This window comes from Diabrotica undecimpunctata, chromosome 7, assembly GCF_040954645.1.
Source record: "Diabrotica undecimpunctata isolate CICGRU chromosome 7, icDiaUnde3, whole genome shotgun sequence".
In the NCBI taxonomy this organism is placed as follows: domain Eukaryota; kingdom Metazoa; phylum Arthropoda; class Insecta; order Coleoptera; family Chrysomelidae; genus Diabrotica; species Diabrotica undecimpunctata.
The window spans coordinates 125,841,130-125,866,116 of NC_092809.1; the positions used below are offsets into that span (position 1 = coordinate 125,841,130).

General features: G+C 35.7%; 2 protein-coding genes across 3 annotated transcripts in view; both read left to right on the top strand.

Moving 5' to 3' along the window:
* Positions 1-24,987, top strand: part of BicC (protein bicaudal C) — a 635,428-nt gene that overhangs the window by 190,016 nt on the left and 420,425 nt on the right. The gene's annotated exons all lie outside the window — the stretch shown is intronic.
* Positions 1-24,987, top strand: part of LOC140445786 (uncharacterized) — a 321,172-nt gene that overhangs the window by 41,988 nt on the left and 254,197 nt on the right. For both annotated transcript variants that reach the window (XM_072538129.1, XM_072538132.1), the window contains exon 2: positions 14,805-14,854. The gene's annotated coding sequence lies outside the window, so the exon portion shown is untranslated. The remainder of the gene's footprint in view (positions 1-14,804; positions 14,855-24,987) is intronic.

Here is a 24,987-nt window from a genome sequence, read left to right on the forward strand (position 1 = left end):
TCTACCGGTTTGATCGTTGGGAGGTCGATTCTTGATGTCATGATACCCATCACTGGTTTGTGGTCGGAACTGCATTCGTAGTGATTTCTTACGTCTTCCATAATAACTTCTTTGGCGACGAATATATACAACGTTCATTGTAGGTTCATCTGGAGCGAATATCATCTTTTGTCGGTCCTCGCAGTATCTCAGAAGAAGTTCTGGTCGTGTGACGTCGGCACAGCTCCATGTTGTGTGATTAGCATTGAAATCTTCTGCCAGTATGACGTTTTCAGTGATCAGACAATTTAATTACTTAGGCTCTGTCATCACTAACAGTGGAGGGTGCAAAGTGGATGAACAGTGACATTACAAAAAACATATTATTACACTTCGTTCAAGCATTAATATTTCCTATCGCCACCTACGCTTCAGAAACATGGACTATCAAAAAAACCAATTCGAAGCGTATAATAACATATTTTTGTGGGTCTACTGTAGAATGTTGCGCGTATCATGGACCGTACATCGCGCAAATAATTCCATACTAGAAGAACTTAGATAAAAACTAGACTAACCACATTTATATCTAAATATACTCTATAATATATTTTTTGGACATATAAATAGAAAAAAAAACAGCATGGAATGAATGATAGTTGAAGGCAAGTTAGCGGTCAAAAGATCCCAAGGAAGATCTCTAGTACGATGGTCGGACCAAATAAAGAACATAACTGGTTACTCATTCTTCGAAGCAAAAAAGCACACACAGAGAGAGATGATTAGACATAAAGTCAAGCGAATTTCATGATGCAACTGTATCCTTACGAAGGAGAAAAGATGGAGAAAGAGGATATTTAATATGATTATATTAAAGTAATTTGTTTTTATCCTAAGCTTGCAGATTCTTTCAGTGATGGCTTGAAAATTTGTTATAAGGTGCTTCATTTTATTATCCACTATAAAGGATACTCCTAATCACTTCTTTCTTTCTTTCCTTCATATTTACCACTACACAGAATAGTATGTGTTTTGGGTCTCTGATACCTCTTCTTAACCATTTTTTTTTCTCTACCGCAGTGATTGCGATTTTATATTTCTTTCCAGTTCAATAATTATATACCTATGAAGTTCAAACAGACACGTAGCCATAAATTTTAAGATCAAAAGATTTACAAATGTGGAGGATTTAAAAAAAACATATGCCCCTTGATAAAATATAACACGAAACGATGTATAACAAAAGAACAATTAACATAAGTAGAACTTGTACTTCTATTAAATATTACGCTAGCGTATTGGTTTTAATTACAAATGTCTCGGTTGTGTTATTATAAATCTATACAGTTGTTGTCTTTTCTGTTCCACGAACAGAATTATAATTTCACACGATACTTATAGTTACACACCTAATTGAAATAAATAGTTATTTGACCTTATTAACGGTTGGTAAACACTTTTCTTCGCGATATATTCTTAGAACAACAGCAATTGCTATTGAATAAGTCTCATTCAACGTGTTTACTGATAATATTGATTTTAAACTGTTATGCTATAAACATTTGATTAATAATTAGTATTATTCGAAAACTGATTATTTGTGGCTATATAACTGATATATGAATTTTTTTAAATATTGTTTTGGGAATATCAATTAAATAAAAAATAAATTTTTGATTTATGTCTTGATTGTAAAAGTATAATTTTTAAAACTATCATTATCTCTCACTTTATACTCAGTTTTTATGACACAACTCATATTCTTCAAATTGAAATGACGAATGTAGAAATTATGACGATGATCACGGACGTAGTCAGGGGGAGGGTTTTGGGGGTTCAAACCCCCGAAAAGTTAAGATATTAACATTCGTAAAATTAAAATAAGGACAGGCGTGCGGCATGTCCCATTCATTACTAACTATTACATATGTTATGTCATCTTTTGATTCTGCTAAATTGGATGTTGGTTTTTATGCGCATCAAGACAAAATCGAGGATGAATATCTAAAGGCCCAAATTTTAAAACAAACTTTGACTCTACCTTTTTTTTCGTCTTTATATAGGGTGGTCTGGAATCTTCAAAAAATATCTCAGTCCAGGGCGCCGCTTGGACCTACTCCTTTAAGAGGTAAATTTGAATCCGAGAGGGATCCACATTACACCAGAGTATGAACAACTATTCAGAATGACTGTAATTTTCGAGCACTGTTGCAGCACGTAGCCGAATCTGGGGATCAAGATCTTTCTGAGTATTTGGTCACTTCTCAGAAGAATGCCCTTTATACGAGCCCTCATATACAAAATAAAATAATTGACATTTGTGGTTTAATTATTCAACAAAAGATCATCAGTGAAGTAAAGAATGCTAAATTTTTTTTGGGATTCTCGCTGGGCTTGCGATATACTGATTTAAAAGATGTTAAACAACAAGTTAAGGAGATGTTTTTAGAGTATATTCTTTTGAGAGTAAAACTGTTGATGTGACAGGATACGTGCACGTGTATATTCGTCCTATGATCGTATGACGTCCTCTTGCTCTTTATGTGTGCAGATCTGCGAAATTGGGTGGGGATCGTGCAGTATGTTGGTTCCTACTTTAGAAATTCAGCTCAATGCACTGCCGTTCTGAGAGAAAAAAATTCGGGATTTGTTACCGGCTGATTATCAAAAAAGCCTGCTTGCGATGTGAGAAACCAGTGGGTTTACAAGTATAAATCCGTTATAAGATTCAAAGAAATTTATTTATCGATTGTGCATGCTCTCGAAGAACTCTAATCCTCCCACAATAAAGACACGTCGCTACAAGTCGTCTCAATGCTAACACACTTCGATCTTAGAATTTTCTTATGTGCCTAATGATTTTTCAAAAATGAGCTATACATTGTCGCTATCAAAGAAACTGCAGGCAATTAACACAGATTTCATAACAACATTCAGCGACGTGGATGATATTATTAATGCTTTGCAACTTTTGAGACATAAAGTTGACGAAGAGTACCTCCGTCTCTATGAAGAGGCAAAAGTGTTGTTCGAAGAAAATGGTGGTATATTGCTTATGCCATGTATCGTCCGAAGGCAGTTGACTCGTTCTAACATTCATACGTTAAGTTAACATTCATACACTGTAAAGTAGTTTCGGCGCTATCTAGTGTGTTATCGTCAAATTTTGCGGCCGGTTGTAAAATTGAAGAGGCTTTTTGTATGTATTCAGCTATGCTGTCCGAAAAAAGTACATCTGTGACCAAAGCCGAATTTAAAGTGTGGAAAGCAGCTATGCAGACTCTCACACTCATCATCTGAAACCTATATTCTTCTTATTAATGAAAATCCTAATGCAGTAATGGATAGTCGCCTTACATTTCAAGAACTTAATACAGCACTTTAAAAACTTTAAAGGTTCTTGTACTGGATCCGATGATATCCCAACCATATTTCTAAAACATCTTTCTGAATAAGCCAAATATTTACTTAATACATTTAATTTCATCTGGATGCAACAACAGCGTTTTTTTTTCGATATGGACTAATTCCTATGTCCTACCTCTTTTAAAAGACAAAAACACGATATAGTGTGGAATCATGCAGACCAATCTCAATTAGTTGTTGCAAACTTATCGAAAAAATCGTTAATAGCAGATTAATGTGGACATTGGTAAATAGGTTACTGATTATTGAGCACAATGGATTTAGAGAGAAACGATCAACGGCTGATAATATTCTTGAACTCGAAAGCGATATATTGGAATCATTTTCAACTAAGTCTAATAAATTGGGGGGGTTAGGTGTGATAATTTAGGATTGAAGCTGTAAATGAATCGAATAAACCCCTCTAATGAATTGTCTCCACTCTGATAAAGACTGTCACCATTGTAGAAGACGTCTGTTTCAATCTCCTTATCAATGCCTCTACAATTCTCAGGGGATACTTATCCCTGCGAGTGGGGCAAGGCTTACTGGTTCCACTAGTCTGGACTGACTGGTTCCGCCCTCGCGGATTTACAAGAGGGTAAGGAAATTTTCGGAAAGAAGGGAATTAAGGACTTCTCGGTCTCAGGTCCTGCAAAGAGTGAGAGGCTATGGGCTTACGTTAGAAGCCGGAGCACTGCATAAGCGAAATGTGTATCTCTTCTAGTCTCGACCTGTAACGGCTAGGAATAACAAAAACAAATTTCGAGTTTACAATGTATTAACTAGACTGTACACTACAAAATATCAGTTATGACCAAAAATGTTCGATCAGGCGCGAAGGGAGACGAGAATAGACAAGCAAGGAATTAAAGGTCGGACAATTCCGTGTCATTAGATATACCTTGGGTTAGTATATAGATCTTAGTTACCTTCGCGTATCTAGGCTCTAGCTAGTGAATACGCCTCCAGTCCTACAGGGATTTGAGATTGCGAACCTTCGAATCTCCAGTTGCCGACACTTATACGTCACACTATCCCGTCGAGTTAAATAGCGCGTCCACTCGCTGCGTATCGTCCGATCTCCACAATATGGCGTGGAGCGTCTAGAGTGCCAACTTCCCACTAGTCCGCCCTCGCGTGGGACCCTCTCAGGCGCCGCGCTATTACTGGTCTGTCTGACCGACCCACTTCATTCCGTTTTTTATGTATCGCCAACTCGTACCTTAGATTCTTTTTGTCACGTCCGAAGTGGAGATTTGTTTTTACGATTTCGCTGATTATGCCATCTATTCTATGTGTTAAACTGGCTCACGCTATGTAAAACTTCTTAGTCAGCTCAATTCTTATCGCTTGTTTTACAATTCGTACCTTGTATTAATTTCCAACAAGGTCTAAGTGTCGTAATTTTTCAAACATTCAGGCTTGTGTTAAACTGGGTCAATTGTTTTGTTTTTAATTTAAAATGTATACGTTAAACTGTGTCGAATTTATTCTTTATTAATTTGGAATATATAATAATTACTTAAATAATTATTACTCTGGAACACACTGGAACAACTGTTGGAAAAGAAAAAAGCAAAAAATAGAGATATACACTTGGCATTTGTGGATCTGAGAAAGGCGTATGACTCTGTACCGAGGTCAGAACTATGGGAGGCAATGTACAAATTAGAAATACAGACGGAACTCATAGAAGCTACAAAAGCTCTGTATAAAGAAAATAAAGTGTCCATTAAAATGGGAACAAGAATCATAGGAGACTTCACCACAACAAAAGGACTCCTGCAGGGTTGTTCCACATCTCCAACCCTATTCAAAATATACTTAGAGAAAGCCTTGACTACATGGAAAAGAAAATGCGAAGGCATGGGAGTACCGGTACGGAACGAATACCTATATACGTTAAGTTTTGCAGACGATCAAGTAGTGATTGCACAAGACCAAGACGATCTCAGCTACATGATGAAGAAACTACAAGAAGAATATACCAAGGCTGGCCTAGATATTAACCTCGCGAAAACAGAGTACCTATCTACAAGTGAAGAAGACATAGAAGATCTACAGATTGATGACAACGTAACAATCAAAGGAACGGATAAATTCAAATACCTGGGGTTTATAATCACGAAAAAGGCAACAACAGAGGAAGAAATTACACAAAGATTAGGACAAACAAGAACAGCAATCCGACAACTTAACTCAGTATGGTGGGATAGACACCTAAATATGAAGACAAAAACGCAGATTTATAAAACATTAGTGCGAAGTATTATGACATATGGGGCCGAAAATTGGATCATAAACAAGAAAAACAGCAGTAAGATAATAGCAACAGAGATGGAATGCCTGCGAAAATGCTGCAGAGTAACAAGAATGGATAGGAGAAGTAATGACGAAATAAAGCAAAGAACATCAATAGAAACAGACATACTAACATATATAGAACAAAAAAGACTAAAGTGGTATGGACATGTAAGAAGAGCTAGCGACAGCAGATGGATAAAAAGAATAACCGAATGGAGCCCCATAGGAAGGAGGAAAAGAGGACGACCCCGAAAATCCTGGAGGAACGAAGTAGACGACGCCATGAGTAAGAGAGGACTAAACGATGGAGAATGGAACAACAGAGAGAGAGATGGAAACGGTTGAGCGAGGGAAGGCAGTGAATACTGTAGAATCCCTAAATATATATATATATATATATATATATATATATATATATATATATATATATATATATTATTACTCTTTACTAGGCTAATTATCTCTTAATTTTTCCTTCTTTATTTCCTTGCTATGTTTACATTACATAAGTAATAGAAAATATACAGCGATATTCTTGACTTAAAAAATGCCTTCAATACTTCCAGGAAACACTTCATTCTAAAAACGTTATATGAGTGGAGTATCCGGGTAAACTGTTTATTGTTCATCAGCAATTTTTTTAGCCAATAGGATTTTTCCGGCAAGAGCTTTAAATTCTTGTTCGAAAATTCACTACTGTATGTAGAGTAAGTAGATTTAATAATAATATTTTAGCCAAGGAACACGTTTACAACCTTGAGATACTTTCGTGTTCCTATGTAGGTAAATATGTCAATTAAATCTATTAAGCTATTCTTACGCTTATTAATGAGAGTAAGGGTTGGTTTCCCTTACTTTACATTAACTTGCCATAAGAGAATAAACATTTTAAAAACATTATTAAACAGGAATTGGGGTTTCACCTAGATACAATATTATTAGAATACAAATCTTTAATCAGATCTAAACTGAATTATCGATGTATCGCTTATTTCTCTTTCACACGTTGATTTTAGAATCTCTAAATACAATTCATACTAATGGTCTAAGAATCGTACTACTAGCATTTGGAAGTACAGCTGTTAAAAGCATATCCGCTGAACTTGGTTAGCTATACCATCTTTACACCAGGTTAACGCAACTGACTAACAAATTCATTTTTAGTATACTGTAATCCAGAAAAACCTATTTACAGTAACACATTTACAGATAAATATAGCGAACGTTGTAATAAATAAAGATAATCATAGTTACAAACGCACCAAGGGGGCCTGGGGAGCTCTCTGCAGTCCACAAAGACTGTTCTATTTTACGAGGCAGAGCGGTCAACTCCAGTACTTTCAGCTTGTTAGCAAAACCACCGTTCCACCTCCTTGCCGGTTATATCATCTTAAACAATACACGATCTTCTGGTCTAGGCTCAGACCCGCCGCATGCGTCTTGCCATGACAGGACACATTTGTGCAGCAGGCGGGGTTCGAAGCTCAGGAAACCCAATTAAACCTGGATCCCACACCCATCAAGAACTCCGTGTTAACACAAATGGATAACAAAGATTCCCTCCCCGGTGGTAAAGATCGGGACCCCCGGTCGCATAAGGCAACTTCCGAGAGGAAGATCCTATTCTGGCAGAGCCAATGCCCCTGCAAGCCCGTTTCCAGTGAGGGTGGCACGATAGCCATAGCGTGGGGCTCCTCCCTCCCCGCAGCACCTGTCTTGTCATACTCCCCTCTGCTCGTGATCCCTGTGAGGGCGAACAGTTGCACGCTGGTCGGACCACCAAGCACGTTTGACTGGTTGCTGCCAAGGAGCCTACTTTTCTACTACTCATCTCCAACTACAGGATAGTTTCGCAGGTGAACGTTCAGATTGAGACTAATCGTATAAGATCTGCAAAACCACCTGCATAGGTTTTGTGGAACAAGAGTAGAGTGGTCCCACATGAGCTCGTCTCGGACACTAAGAACGCAACCCGTTGACCAGTACGACTTATGGACTCGTCTCGCGTCTAGTAGCCCCCATACCGACTACCGACACCTCAAATGACGGCCAAGTTACATATGTACGTACGGTACGTAAGACCATTGCTGGACTTTTACGATCGGTAGGGATCAGCATCCTAGCAGTATTCGGTTCGTCTTTCGCTCCGTAGAAGCTACTTAGCCGCACATCCCATTGGCCACCTATTACGACTGGTAGGGACTAGCACCCTAGCGGTATTCTTTTCAACCGTTCCCTCTGTAGGAAACTACTAGGATTAGGCCGCTAGACAGCTGGAACTTTTTAATTCTAATGATAAACTAAGAAAACCATATTATGAAAGAATTAGAACATATTCGAAGAAATTACTTAAACTTTGGTTTTCCCGATATGTTCGATCCAGACATCGTCGATCCTCATACCCCTTGGTCAATCAATGTTCCACAATGTAGTTTATATTTGAGCCAGTACAATAAGTCGAAAATATATTCCTTAGTAATAAAAACTATTTTGTGAAATATATTCAAATCTTATGAAAATGTTTCTATAATATTTACCGATGCTTCAAAATATAGCAATGGAGTTGGTGCAGTTTTTGTGATCAATTCAAGTAAACATCTATTTCAGCTACCTCCCCATTGTTGCATATACAGCCGAATTATTCGCTCTTTATCGAGCAACTAAATTTATTAATGATATCAATATGATTAAAGCGGTGATTCTTTCTGATTCTCTGAGTTCGATTACTTCAATTCAATGAGTATATGCTAAACACCCAATTGAACAAATGATCAATCCAGAACTTTACATATGTCAAGAAAAAGGTAGAACAGTTACCGTCATATGGATTTCTTCCGCACTTAGTTTCTTCATCAATATATTTTTAAAATTGATTGTAAAAGTGATTTGTAAAAATCACTTTTTTGTAACTATGTAACATACCTATACTTGTAAAACTGTACAGATCAGCCGAATTCGAGTATATATTGAAATTTCACAATATATTAGAATTTTCCTCGATTGGTTGGTATTTAAATCTGAGAAGTGCCTAATTCCCTTTCGAAACTCATTATTCTTTAGTTTAATTTAATTTAATAAGTCCAATTTTAAAAGCTAGTCGTGTTGCTATTATTTTTGTAATCGAATTATAACTTAGGTGCAGGTGCTTTATTAAACAATACAATTTTAGATCTATATAATAACTAGTCTTACTTAACAAAACATTATCTTTGTTATTATGTCGATTCTCGTAAAAATGTTGCAACGTTGATTAAATATTGTTAAAACGATGGTTTACTTAACATGGAATTGCATTTCATTTTATGACTATTCAATTATAATTTCATATCAAATTGAAATCAATCAATATATGTTTAATAATTAAGTTCACAACAAAAGAGAAAACGTCAGTTAAGTAATATTATTCAAAAGAAATATATTTTTTCAATGAATTTATTTTCCAATAATACAAGTACTAGTAATACCACTTACAAAGAGAAAGGTAAAACATGCACAAATACAAGTATAGAGACCCATTTATTTAGGATATATTGGCAAACTACGGGCATTTCAGAGATATTCTGTCTTATATTTTCCTTGTGCCCGGAGGCCTTTCCCTTAACTGTCTTAATCTATTGGATTGTCCTAATCTATTGGATCATGTGTCTTTATGTGTGTTGGAGTGATTTTGGTCTTCTGCTTGTTGATTTTCTTCCTGTACTATCTTCCTTTTAGGAGGAATGTCTTGTTCTTATTATCCATCCGTTTGTTATCGGATCGCTACCTCGGTCATCTGAAAGACGGGAAACATTAATTTATTACCATTTCTATGAATTTCGTTACCATCATTTCGATAAATTCCGTCATTATATCTATGGTATCTGTATGAACCTAATTGTTCTAGTGGACTATTCCTCTTTGGTAGGTACCTATACTACGTTTATTTCCAAAATAAGTTCAGAGTCACACTGATCGGTGTGTGTGTCGTGTTGTCGCAGCTTGTTATTGGTTAGAAATTAATTTTTAACCAATGACAAGTTGTGACGACACGAAACTTCCACCGATCAGTGTGACCTCCAGCTTATTTTGGGAATGAACGTAGTATAGTAGTAGGGCCTTGTAAATTAAATTTGGAGAGAATGTTTACAATTTTCGGAAACCTTTCTCTATCGGTTGTTGCGGGAAATAATTCTTCCACTGTGATACCATACCACTGTCTAATATTCCGTAGCTATGAAGGCTTCTTTCGGCCAATCGATCTCTTTCTAATCATGAATGTGTTGCTTGTGTGAGTCCATTTCAAAAGGCAAAAGAAATCATAAATTAGACTTACTCACAATCAATTTAATTTAACTATCCAGACGACCGGTTTCGCTTTCTACAATATGCAAAGCATGTTCAGGTCTCGATACAAAGTTAAATAAATGCTGAAATAATAAACCCATATTAGGGTGTTGTCTAATAAAGATAAACAAAGATAGATGATATAAATTACAGTAATTATGCCAATATTACATGTCTGTGGTTTTTCAAAATGAATAAAATGTTTAAGCAGACAAAGTAAGACTCACAAATTGGTAAAATTTTTTACTATGTCTTTCTCTTCACTTTTTCTTGTATTATAAGTAACGTAGACCATATGATAGAATAGACCACACATAACATTTCAGGATCTTCTTGCGAATATGCTTCCACAGATTTCTGTTACATAAAACCGGTTTCTAGGTCATAAAAGCCCTACGTGATATTCTGATCCTGGTTATTATCTCTTCATCAGAGTCATAATTTACATAACTTTACATTTGTTAAGGTATTTAGATTGGTTTACACGTTCTATCTCTTCTCCATTAGGAGAAAGCAGACCTTGATCTATGTTAATCTTTCTAACTGCCACCCACTTTGTCTTTGAAATGTTAATTTTAAGACCTTACCGATAACTTACTTCACTAACTAGATTTACTAATGTCTGGAGATCTTATAAATTTTTTACAAGAACGGCTGTATCGTGAGTGTGTCTGATACTGTTGATTACTTCTCCGCCTAGTCTTACTTCTTCTTATCTGCCATCCAAAGCCCCCTAAAGATTTCTAGAGTATATATTATAAAGGTTGGGTGACAAAGCACAACCCTGTCGTACTCTACGTTTCATGGTAGTTTTCCAGTACAACGATCTCCAATTTGGATAGAGGCTACTTGATTGTAATATAAGTATTTTAGGAGTCTTATATCGTAGTGGTCACGTTCTGATACCCACAGGCAATCGACAAGTAAATCGTTTTGTACTCGGTCCAGGACTTTCTCGAACTCCAAGAAACAAACATAAACGTTCTTTCTGAACTCACAACATTTTGTAAGAGAACGCATACAAAATAGTGTCTAGTTCCTAGACCATTTCTAAATCAAAATTGCTTATTATTACTACTTTTGCACAAAATGAACACTTGATTTTCCGATAATTCGTAAAAGTATCTTTAGTATGTAGCTCATCAAACTGATTAGTTCAATGTCACTGCATATGGTGGGCCTACTTTTCTTTGGTAATTTATAAACTGACCATCTCATATTTTTCCTTGGTTGTAAATTCTTTTAAAGAAAGTGATTAACTACGTGATGTTTTCCTCGTCCAAAAGTTTAAGTAGGGCTTTGATCTGGTCCAGATGCTTTATTATTTTTGGCTTGCTGTATTGTTTTTCTGACTTTATACTGGGTATACTGGGATCTTTGTCTAGCTGGTTGTCACAGGTAGTATGTGTATGTGGACACTAACGACACTGGCGCAACCATTGGTGTTTCGCTGTCAGAATGTGCTAGAATCATGGAAGATAGAGAAGGCATACCTGTAACAGAATAAGGACTGTAAAAAAATTATGTTTGGTCTCCCAACTTACTTCAGTTTTATAAAGTACCTTAATTTCCGCATTTTAGGATCCCCTTCACAAATTATGTTCGCAGATTTATCATTTGTAGATTACCTGTTTTTTATATAACGCGCCTTATTTAATTTAACCCGCTGTAATATTTGACTTTCATAGTAAAGCAATGCTATTTTTTTAATAAAGTATAAAATTCCAAAGTATTGTTGGTATATTGGTATATTTGTTAAAAGAAAAGGTTGGCTGTTGACTATTGACTGTTGTCAAATCTACAAGTGGGTACGTTTTGAGTAAGAGCTGATATGTTCCCTTTTAGTTAAATCCATTAATATCGACATCGGGTCGCATTAATTGAATTTTTTTCAAGATTTAACATGGTCATTTAACAATTCTACTGTTTTGTTTTATTTTAAACAAATATACATGAGTCAAGCCACTGAATATCTGGGTCTTCTTCTTCTTCTTAGCCTTCTGTCGTCCATGTTTGGACATAGGCCTCTCCCAACTCCTTCCATCGGTCTCTATATTGAGCAACATATTTCCAATTTCTTCCGGCTATTCTTTTAATATCATCAACCCATCTCATCTGTGGTCTTCCTCTTAGTCGTTTATTTTCGTAAGGTCTCCAATGTTGTATTGTAGTATTCCAACGTTGGTCTTTTTGTCTAGCAGTTTGGCCCGCGAAGCTCCATTTAATTTTGGCAATTTTTGTTGCTATGTCCGCGACTTTTGTTTTGGATCTTACCCAGTCGTTCCTCTTTTTATCTGACAATCGTATACCTAACATTGCTCTTTCCATTGTTCTTTCTGTTGTGTCTAGTTTATTCATGTTTGCCTTGGTTAGGGTCCAGATTTGACATCCATATGTCATGATAGGAAGGATGCATTGGTTGAACGCTTTGCTCCTCAAGTATTGGGGTATTTTGCGGTTCTTAAGTATGCAACTAAGTTTTCCAAATCCTGCCCATGCTAGTCTTGCTCTTCTAGTAATTTTCGCACTTTGGTTCTCTTTGTCAAGTCTCAGGATTTGGCCTAGGTAGATATATTCCTGGATTTGTTCTATCTTACTGCCATTTATAGTTATACGTCTGGGGTCATCTGTGTTTGTCATTATTTTTGTTTTTTTCATATTCATTCATTTTTAGGCCGACGTATTGGGAGCTGGCTGCTAGTTCCCCCATCATAATTTGCAGTTCCTGGAATGTGCTCGCTATAATCACTATGTCGTCAGCGAATCTGAGGTGGTTTAACTTGTTGCCATTAACGTTAATACCATAGGTTGACCAATTTGTAGTTTTGAAGACGTCTTATAGGGCTAGGTTGAAAAGTTTTGGCGATATTACGTCTCCTTGTCTCACTCCTCTCTTAATGGGGATAGGATTTGTATTTTCGTCTAGTTGTACTATCATATTTGCATTTTCATATATATTATGTATTAGTTGCCTATATCTCGAATCTATTCTATAATAGCTTGTTCTATGGCCCACATCTCGATACTATCAAACGCCTTCTCATAGTCGACGAAGGCAAGAAATACAGGTAGTTGGTATTCATTTGCCTTCTCTATCAATGTTCTCATTGTCAGCAGATGGTCTGATGTACTATATCCTTTGCGGAAGCCAGCCTGTTCAACCGGTTGGTAATTGTCCATTTTGTAGGTTAACCGGTTGTTAATATCTGGGTAAAAAGTATCTTAAAAAGTTACAAAATTTGTTGTCTGTTACATTATTGTTAAAAATATGTTGTGATGTTTAAATATTTAACAGATGTCCTGCATGGCAACGTAAGAATCCCAATAGGGGTTGTTGCTGATCCTCAAACCTTTTCTGAATGGGTTCTAGATCGCAACTGTTCATCAGTACTTAACTTTAAAATCACAACATATTTTTAAGAATAATGTAACAGACAACAAATTTTGTAACCCTTCACAAACCCTTTGTAAATATTAGATATTTCGTAAATATCAGATATTTAGTGACTTGACTTATGTTTAACTGGTAATAGTAGACTGTTGATGGACTTTTTAGTCCAAAAACGTTCTGTGATGTAGCCCGAAAGGGTATTTTTAATTATATACCTTTTATAAAGGATTTCTAAATACAACGTTTGTAAACCATATTCAGCGGATAGCTTACCTAAATATATCAGGTTCCATGAAAACAACAATAATTGCTTTAATAGATTTGCTCATTGGCATCACCCATCTAGACTCATATATCAAAGAGGTGGCGCTAGTGACAATGATGCGATTGCGCTAAGCGGGTGCAAACTTTGATGTAGGAATGGGAAAATTAATGTGGGTAGGTCTGATTGCGCTACCACTGCAACAGGCAGGCTGCGACTCCATTAAATTTAAGTTTGTTTTCGACAATTTCTTCAAAATCGAAACAAGACAGCATAAGGAGTGAAACGTAGCAGATGCGTATTGCATATACACCGATGGATCCAGAATGGTAGAAGGCTCAGGATGCAGGATATAATCTAGATCATTGAACCTACAATAAAGTGGGGGATGGACAAACATGCCAGTGCCTTTTAGATAGAACTGGCTGATAGCTCCAATGCCGCAAAACAGATAACCCGAAAAGGTATAGCCGGGAAAACCATAATAAACTGCATGGACAGCAGACAAGCGCTACTAACCTTAAATAGACGTGTCATATCAGGGATAGCAATGTAATATTCCTGATAATGATAATAACATCATCCTGAGATGGGTTAAATGACACAATGGGAATAAAGGCAATCGTATTTTTGACCAACTAGCTAAGAAGCAACAAGGGAAGATCGAAGGTAGGAGAGGAGCCGGCCGCAAACAATTATCCTGGTTAAGAAATATTAAAGAATGGACAGGAATACACAATACAGGCGAGCTGTGTCACGCCGCCAAGAACAGAATTCTAGTAATGAGATAGTCGCCTACGCACTTTGGTGTATGGCATGTTAAGAAGAAGAAGCTAAGAAGCAGGGTAAGATTTTAAGAAATATTAGCGTTGGATGGTGATGAATGTCCAGGCTGCGCAATCTCAGAGAGTAATTTAATTGCACGTCCAACCAGTTTTTTAGAGTAGCAGTGAACAGATTTCAAATTATCATGATGATCACCAACCTTCGAAAGAAGACTGTACATTAAGAAGAAGGCATTTTTTTAACTCTGGTATACAGCCAACCACCCGTGACTATCCCCTTTAATGTTATTTTATTTTTATTGAGTACGCAATATATACCTGATAGTTTTCTTATGTTCATTTTATTTTCCAGGGACCATCAACACAGTACAAGCGGCTTAATCAATTAGTCGTTAACGCCAGGTTAGTATGCTATAAATTTTATATGTTAACATTGTTATTTAAAGGAATTTATAATTTTTCTGCTTTTAACACTTCTACATAAAGATCGTTGGAAGATGTTTTTGGGATTTCTATAGACGAAAGATATTTTTAATCCTAATTTTCTCACATTTTTATTTTTATTCATTTCTCTTTTTTCTGTTTTATCTGTTTGTAGTTCTTCGTACTAAGTCATACACATTCCTGCGGCTTCCTGTTTTTTAATTTGGTGTCTCTGTTCAATAAGTTTCATAAGTGTGTTTGTCATTCAATGATTCTTCTTTTCATACTCTTGCTTTCCTATTTCGGTTTATTCTTCTTTTATAATCATCTTTAACCTTTATCCATATGTTCTGGATACTGGTTTCTCCTTAGAGGCATGTTCATTTATTTATGTTATTTTTTCTGCACTGTGAACAACGAGTCTTGGATATTACTTCGTCTGTTTTTCTTTTGAAGTGTTCCAGGGCATTTTCATTTTAGTTTCAGTTTTTTCCCTTGCTTTAGTTTTAATATTGCTGCTGGATTAGAATATAAGCTAATATTACAGCCATGCTATGTTTTTGTGTTTAGAATACCATTTATGATCCTTGTATTAATTGTGATAAATTTTATTTGGTTTCTTATGATCTGAGTTTTTTTTGTCTTGGAAATATCCGGGTATAGAGTCGTTATAAAAGAAATATTTCACAATAATTAATAATACATGCATAAAATTTAAAGCACTAACCGAAAATGATGAATATTTTCGTAAATAAAAAATTATTCATGCTAGCTAGATTTCGTGTATAATTTTTGGTTATTTAAAAATGGGGTTGACGATACCTAATTATTCTCTTAACAAACAAAACACACCCCTTAAAACAGGTGCGGTTAACAATAGACTGATAGATTGCTTGACTTACAACGAGCCAAACAGTGACACTTTTGTATACACATAAAAATACTTACTTCAAAAGTATTTGTAAAAAAAAAAAAAAACTTGAAACAAGTCACAAAATACGAGATATGCAGTAATGGAAGATGTGTACACGAAATGGGCCTACCTCCTTCAATAATCAAAACGGTAATGGTAAACGTTACAAGAATTTTGAACTACATTAAGATAACCAGACACAAGACTGTTAAATGTACTGATTTTTTCTATAGCCACATATGAATCCTATGTGACATGTAGATACAAAAGTATCCCTACAATTACACTGTCTTTCAGGGTCTGGCAAGTCTAGGATAAAATGCTGCAAGTATCGTGTAGGGTACAACAAACAATTCAAAATTTTGTAGACTTACTACCGTCAACAATTTTAGAGTTATTTAGAATCATTTTAGAAGAAAATATACAAGATATAGACGATATGGAAGAAAAATGCAACAGACAGGTTGATAGAATCAAGAAAAAATAGCTAAAATTACCAGAGACAAGTAACCAGTCGAAAGAAGAAGTATAAGTTCTAACAGAATACGAAGATACTTGGAAGAAAAGCTGTGAATGTACCTAAATAAAAAAAGAAGAAGGCGACGTTTTCTTATTCCGCGTGTTTCATTTATCTATAATAGCTAATCTTTTTGTCTCTTGTGTATTATCTTGTTGTTCTCGGTGCATACTAAAGGGTATGTGAGGCTTTTTTACTGCTTTTTATTTAATTTTTGCAGTATTCTTTTTTAAATTTTTTGTTCCTGGACAAGTATCTGTGTGTGCATCTTCTATAATTACATTATTATAATTTAGGTATATTTTTTTGTATTTTCTTTCTTTGAATGGTAGCCGATCGTTTAATTTTCATACTATTCAGTCATCCAATTAATCTTCTCTAAGATACCTAAGATCGTAGATACGTAAGATCAAAATGTGGATCTATAAAAGAATTCTACGCGTGTCCTGAATAGAACATAAAAACTAACCTGTCAATTCTGGTCAGAAATAACAAACAAAGTAACTATGGCCATTAAGCGAATTTAAGATGGGAAATCACCAGGACCTGATGAGGTGCATGGTGAAATTTTAAAGCTATTAGAGGCACACCAAATCACAGCTTTTACGAAGCTATTTAACTACATCTACGAGACTGGTTACTTACTAAAAGACTGGCTACTATCAATATTCATTCCACTTCCTAAAAAAGCCAACGCTAGAGAATGTGAAGAACATAGATTAATTAGTTTCATGAGCCATGTACTTAAAGTACTCTTTATTATCATTCACTCGCGCTTATACATCAAATTAGAACACCTGAGTGAAGTTCAATTTGGATTTAGAGCAGGACTCGGAACGAGGGAAGCACTTTTTAGTTTGCAAGTTCTAATATAGAGAACCAGGGATGTCAACTGCGATGTGTGTGCATGTTTTATTGATTTCGAGAAGGCATTTAATAAAGTCCCACATGGAAAACTAATCAATATCCTGAACAAATCAGAACTCGATGGTAAGGATATAAGACTGATCTCAAACTTATATCTTCAACAAAAAGCAACAGTGCGATTAGAAAATGAACTGTCTGAGATCTTCACAGTCGAAAAATGAGTTAGACAGGGTTGCATATTGTCATCGGCATTATTTAAAATATACTCTGAAAACATCTTTAGAGAGTCTTTGGACGAATCAGAAGATGGGATTGCTGTAGAAACGTTGTAAAAACATATAACAAATACGGCCTAAAACTAAATTGCAAGAAGACAAAAATAATGATCATTAGTAAGAACACCAATATAAACGCCCAAATTACAATAGTCGATACACCGTTAAAAAAAGTGGAAAAAATATGCTATTTGGGCTGCAATATTAAGGATACTACTATCTTTAAGTATCAATATACGCATAAGAATTCTTAGATGTTACGTCTTTAGTGTCCTCTATGGAGTAAAAAGCTGGAGCCGTACAGAAAATATCATAAAACGATTAGAGGCATTTGAAATGTGGTGCTATCGACGTATGTTCATGGTCTCATATACAGGGTGAGTCATAACTATTGGGACATAGACTAAGGACAGGTTATTTGGAAAAAAATATGGCTATTGGGCCAAATATGCCTTAATAAAATGTTGCTGAGAAAACAGATACAGGGAGTTAAAGTTAATTTTTTGTTTTTCGTTTTTTGCTAATAATTTCCCTATAGAGGCATAATCTTAGACCAGAAATAGTATTTTATTTACAATTTCACTATCAAATACCAAACTAATAAACAAAGTTGCAACTAACGTAAGGTTTCCGTTTTGACGATAAATCAAAACTAAACACACTTTAACTTAAATTAACTCACAAAAACTCAAACTAAATGTTCTACATGGTCTCCTCCGATTTCTATGCCTTTTCTAATTCTTTTTATAAAGGATTTTCGGACGTTAAAAAAATATTATTCTGTCCCCTTATAAGATTAGCTGCATTTTAAATGTATCTCCAAAGTTCATCTCGTGTATTAATTTCATTGGCATAAACTAAGGACTTCATATGTCCCGAAAAATAAAAAATCTAGCGGGTTGTACTCAGGACTTCTTGGTGGCCATTGAAAATCACTGCTTCTGCCAATCCATCGTTGAGGAAATACGTCATTAAGATGATTTCTAACAGCTAATGAAAAATGAGGTGGCGCTCTATCCTGCATAAACCACATTTTTCTTCTTACATCCAGTGACAGATGAACCAAACTCGAACCAAAAGTTCATCTTCTTGATTAGGTGTGATTTGTTTCGGTCGACCACCCCGATTTTTAGTGTGAAATGACCCAGTTTTACCTAAACTACGATATAATCTTGCAAAAGTTTTGTGATTTGGTTGCCTTCTGTTTGCGTATAACATTGCATACCTTCTGGCTGCCGAGCGACCGCAAAAATTTTCTTGTGCGTATACGCAAATCATATCTCGCATTTCTTCATTAGTAAAATGATTGTGACGAGGCATTTCAATCAAAAAAAGTAATGATTACTTTTAAAAAATAAAACATTACACTACACTGTCACATCAAAAATAATTTACTCTGAACAAATGACATTTACCAACAACAATTATCTGACAGTCCAAAGCATACTTTTCATAAATGAAATAATATTTGAAATCCTTTTTTAAGACTCTAAGCAGTTCGACTGCGTTTTTATCGAAAACGGTTGAAATTATCATGTTTAAACAAGAGTACCAATTTTACGTAAAAATGATGTTTACGTCATATTTTCTAATAAAAATTACTAAAAAGTTTCATCAGAAAAGTTTAGACTCAATTTGATCATTAGGAATGATCCACGTGGCGCCCTCTATGACAAAACGTAAAATTGTAAATAAAATACTATTTCTTGTCTAAGATTATGCCTCTGTGCCAATTTTGATAGCAATTTATAAATATACAGGGAAACTATTAGCAAAAAAACGAAAAACAAAAATTAACTTTAACGCCCTGTATCTTTTTTCTCGGCAACATTTTATTAAGGCATATTTGGCCCAATAGCCATATTTTGGTCCAAATAACCTGTCCTTAGTCTATGTCCCAATAGTTATGACTCACCCTGTATACACCACACAAATAACATATTTATTCTCCAAAGGCTAAGAAAAGACATAGAACACCGTAAAGAACAGAAAGTTGGCTTACTTTGGCCACATATGCGTAATAACAAATACCGACTTCTACTGTTGATTCTACAAGGCAAGATTGAGGGTAAGGGAAGCCCTGGACGTAGACGTATATCCTATCTGGCCAATCTTAGGAAGTGGACTGGTCTAACGTCAACTGATCTATTTCGAGCTGCTGTGAATAGAATAAGATAGATTATTGTGGTCGCCAACATCTCTAGAAGATAGGCACATTTAGAAGTCAATTCTGAAAGAACTTCATATAAAAGACATGTTATTAAAAACAATAATCCAAGCATACCTAATTTACTTTGGTCACATAGATAGAAGAACGGAGACCATGGCCAGAAAGATCTCCAACACGATGAGCAGACCAAATAAAGAATCTGGTGGGAAAATATCTACATAAAGCCGTCCATATGGCACGAGATCGCAACCAATAGAGAGCAAGCTACTAATACTTAGAGTGTCACCACACCCTGACAAGAGCCCAAGGAATGAATATCCTTCGATTGGGTGGTCCACTCTTTTTACATAAGCATACTATATATTAATTGTTCTCTTTTCTAAAACTGTTATTAGAGATACGCTCATTAATTTTCATCTATTTTGTCGCAGTGGCATTTTCAATTTTATTTCAGATATTACTCTCAATGATATTCGAAATTGCGAACCAAACTGTTATTTTTAAGCAAACGGCAATCATACATATTGTATTTCCTTTGTATACCTCTTTTATCACTCTAAAATATGCGATTAAGGCACTTAATATTTTTTTGTGCTTGTACTATCCCTCTTCCGATCCTCTTCTCTTCCAGGTGAATCAAACTTCATGTCTAATAAGTATATTTGCTGCATGGACAAAAGTAGTTCACTATTTTCCATGGGAATATTGGATTATTCGGTTCCTATGAGTACTTATTTCCTCTTTTGTGTATCCATCGTTTGTACTCTTTCTTTACTTTTGTAGCCATGAGTTGTAAGTTTTTTTTTGTCATTAGTTATGATAACAGTTAAACTATAGTGTATATAAACAAATTAATATCTTCAGGGTTTACATCCATTCGACTGCCTCAGAGAGTTTGAAACATATATCTTAAAAAGAGTGGATATTATTAAAAATTCTTTATTTGTTTAGTTAAGAAGCACAGTATCATTTTGTCCACGAAGATCTACAAATAAGACAAGGGTTTTCTGATTTGTTTTTCGATCAACTCGATTTATTTTCTATTAGTTGTTAAGATCGAAAGAGTTATCTATAAATTCCTTCTAGCTCTGAAAACTAGATCGCTCCTTTTCTGGTTCTTGATATTCAGTTTCTATGAGTTCATGAAGTGCTCGTCCATATAAGTAGTTATAATAACACAATAACCATCTTCTTCTTCTTCTTCTTCGCGCGACTTTTACTCCTGTTTTTCTGCCTCTTATTCTGTTTCAGTCGTTGTTGACTGTACATTATCTTTCCACCTTTTTGGCGGCCTTCCAACGGGTCTTCTACTATACGGCTTGTTGTTTTTACAGATGTTCGCTAATCTATCGGGTCCCATTCGGTTTACATGTTCGTTCCAGTTTTTTTTTTCTTGTTTTTATCCACGTGTTAATATTTTGAATTTTGCATTGTTCGCGTATACTTCTGTTGGTTTGTCGTCTGTCTCTTAATGATATGCCCGCTATTGATCTTAATACTTTCATTTCGATATTGTTGATTTGTTGTTGCGTATTTTTTGTATCGGTCCTTGTCTCCGCTGCATATGTTAGGATTGGTCTTACTGTTGTCTTGTATACTTTCATTTTGCTTTCCGTGGTCAGATATTTGTTTCTCCATATGGTTTCTCGGAGGCAACCACTTACTCTTACCGCTTTTGATGTTTGCCTTGTGGTCTCTGTTCTTATATCCCTGTCACTAGTGATCTCTACTCCTAGGTAATTGAATTTCATTACTTGTTCTACAATTTTGCCGTCTATTTGTAGTTTGCATCTACGTGGCTCTTTACTGATCACTATACATTTAGTTTTTTCTACTGATATTCTCATATTAAGTTTGTTTGCTGTGATATTGAAGGTGTGGAGCTGCCTTTGTAGGTTATCTTCGTTATCAGCAATTAGTACTGCATTATTGGCATAGCATAGTATCCTGATATTATGCGCTCCCATGTGGTATCCGTGTCGTTTTCTTACTTCGTGAATTATTTGATTCATCACCATATTGAATAACAATGGGCTGAGCGAGTCCCCTTGGCGGATTCCTCCTTTTAGTTCTATGCATTATGTTTTCCCTGTTGGCATTATGACTCTGGTCTTGTTGTTCTTGTTAATTTCATTAATCGTCCTTATTATCTGATGGTCTATTTGTTCAGCTTGTAATAAATTTAAGATGTCATTTCGCTTCACCCTGTCAAAAGCACTTTTTAAATCTACAAAGCACATGTATGCTGGTTTTCCATATTCAATAGACTTCTCTATTATTTGTCTGATAATAAAAATTGCGTCTATTGTGCTGCGGTTCTCCCGGAAGCCTTGTTGTTCATCTGCCATGTTTGCTTTTTCCTCGATTGTATCTTTTATGACTGCCGTTAACAATTTTAATGTACTATTCATCAGACTAATGCCTCTATAATTTTCAGGATTTCTCGATTCTCCCTTTTCGTATCGGTATTGGTAGCAGGAGACTTTCCTTCCATTCCGCTGGTACTACTCCGGTATTTATTATATCAACGAATAATTTTAGGAGCCATTTGCGTAGTGTTGTTCCTCCATATTTTAGCAGTTCATTGTTCATCTTCTAAGGACCAGGTGCTTTTCCGTTTTTTAATTTTTTTATTCGTTCTTGTAGCTCTTCTTCTGATATTAGTATACTATACTGCATCATCGGCATAGTAACAATAACCATCACTACAATAATTAATCTAAATGTCCTACCACAAAGATTATGATTACATCGACATAAGGAGAACAGGGAGACTCTTTTGTCACCTAGGGACGAATCAAGGCATTGGTTTAAAAAGACATATATTTTATAAATAATTTGCATTCTTTTAAAAATATGATCAAACAGTTGTATACCTCTATAAAATTAAAGAATAATAATTGTATTATATTCAAAGGTGCTGCTACTTTACATTTGAATAAGTCATTTATCAATCTAGATGAGTAATAAGTAGGTATGTTATATTTTTACTGCAACCATAAAATATATGATCTAAGTCACATTCCTTTTTACATTACGTACGTTTATTATTATCTAAAAACTTAATTTTCAACAAATATTTTGGATAACATGCATGCCCAAATGGCACTCTATTAATGGAAGTTGTGTGCTTCGTTGAAGCTCTACAAGAATTGTACGAAATAATTGTGGGAATTTTTCTTCTTCTTCTTCCTACTTTATAAATAGGCCTAATGCCTGTTTTACTTCGGTTTTTAGCCTCAATTGACGTTGTGTGACCATCTTTTCCTAGGTCGTCCCAATGATCTTCTTCCATTTGGCGATTTGTCTCTTGCTATTCGTACTATTCTATTTTCTGTCATTCTTTCGATGTGTTGATTCCATTCCACTTTTCTTCTTTTGGTCCACGCGTTTATTTCCTCTATATCACATCTCGCTCGTATTTCCTCACTTCTTACTCTGTCTCTTAGAGTTTGGTTTGTTATTTTTCGTAAGACTTTCATTTCTGTTGTTTCCAGTAGTCTTTGTGTTTTCGCCGTATCTGCTCTTGTTTCCGCTGTGTACGTCATTATCGGTCTTATTGTTGATTTATATATCCTGGTTTTCGTTTCCGTTGTGAGGTATTTGTTTCTCCAGATTGTGTTGTTGAGACATCCTGCTGCTCTGTTTGCCATGTTCACTTGTTTTTGTACTTCTTCTTCCACTTTTCCGTAGCTTGACAGTTTTATTTCCAAGTATTCAGTTTCCATCACTTGTTCTATTATTTTGTTATTTACGACTAGTTTACATCGTCTCGGTTCCGCTGATATCACTATCGTTTTAGTTTTCTCTGTTGAGATCTCCATGTTGTATATGAGCGCCGTATCTTCGAATTCTTTAATTAATCTTTGTAGGTCATCTTCATTTTCGGCTGTTATTATGGCGTCGTCGGCGTAGCTTATTATCCTTATTTCCTTTTCTCCCATTCTATATCCTCTTCTTTTTTTAACTTTCTTTATGATTTCATCCATTATCAGATTAAATATTAATGGGCTCAGCGAATCTCCTTTTCTAATGCCAGTTGCATATTTGATAGGTTGCGATAGTTTTCCTTTAAGTGGAAATTTGTGATTGCCTTAATGTGTACCTATTTGGATTGAAAAAATAGTGTTCCTTCCACTGGTAATTCCACTCTTGAATTAATGTTGTTTTGCAGAAGATAATACTAACAGAAATTGTTTTTTTTTGTAGATGTAGAGCGTCGATATCGGTTGAAATAATTTCACTTGTTAATAAGTCGATGCATTTATGCCAATATGCTCAAATCCATTATCCATTGAATTTTGACAGACAACGTTGGGGGAAATCTTTTTTGGACATCTACGTCACGGAACAAGACACCCTGGCATCTTTCGACCGAGTAGGATACTAGACCAGACGACCCCAGAGTAGTGCCGGATTAACCGTGTTCCGGTTAAAACCTTAACCACCGTTCCAGAGAGGTGGTCTTGCCACTCAATGAACAACTAAAATAAAAAACTAAAAATTTATAAATAACCATACCTATTACCGTAAATCAGAAAAAGCTTCAGACGTTAGGCTATAAACTAATAAATAATATTAACCATAAATTTCAGATCCCTGGCTCAATTCTTCTTTTCCCTGTCTTCTTTTGTGTACTTCTCTCCATTCTTTCTCTCCTCTGAACATTATGTTTACAATGTTTCTTTCATCCAGCCCGAAACCCATTCGCCTCTCGAAATCTCCCCTCTCATTTGCCCATCTCTGGCAGATAAAAATGTGAGCGGGAACATTCGGTACCCCACAAACAGTACAGTCTGCCGAGGCAGATTTGCCTATTCTATATGTGAAGGTGCCAAAACTACCATATCCGGTCAGAAACTGCGTCAGGAAGTAGTCTAGTTTCCTGAACTTACATTCCCACCACGGCCTCAGATCGGGAATAAGCTCCTTCGTCCACCTTGCCTTTCCGCTATCATTCGCCCATTCTCTCTACCACTCTACTATCGTTCTTTCTCTCTCATTCTCATGTATATTTACATCCATCCCTCCTCGCATACACCGTCGCTCGCTCTTTGCACTACAAAACGATCGGTATCACCGCTCCAATCACATATAGAGCCTCATTTGAAACTGTCCTATATGCGCTAGATATCCTGAGGAGCATTCGCCTTTGCGAAGTCTCCATCAGCTTAGCGTATTTCGCAGTGTTTAGTACGCTACACCACACGAGGGCAGCGTAGGTTACCACCGACTGGAAACTCCGTTTAGCACCTTATTTTTGGTGCTATCTGGGCCTCCAATGTTTAGCATTAGCCGTATCAACGCCTCCAGATTTCGGTTCGCCTTCTCTACCGTCTTTTGCATGTGTACTCCGAACCTTAGTCCTTC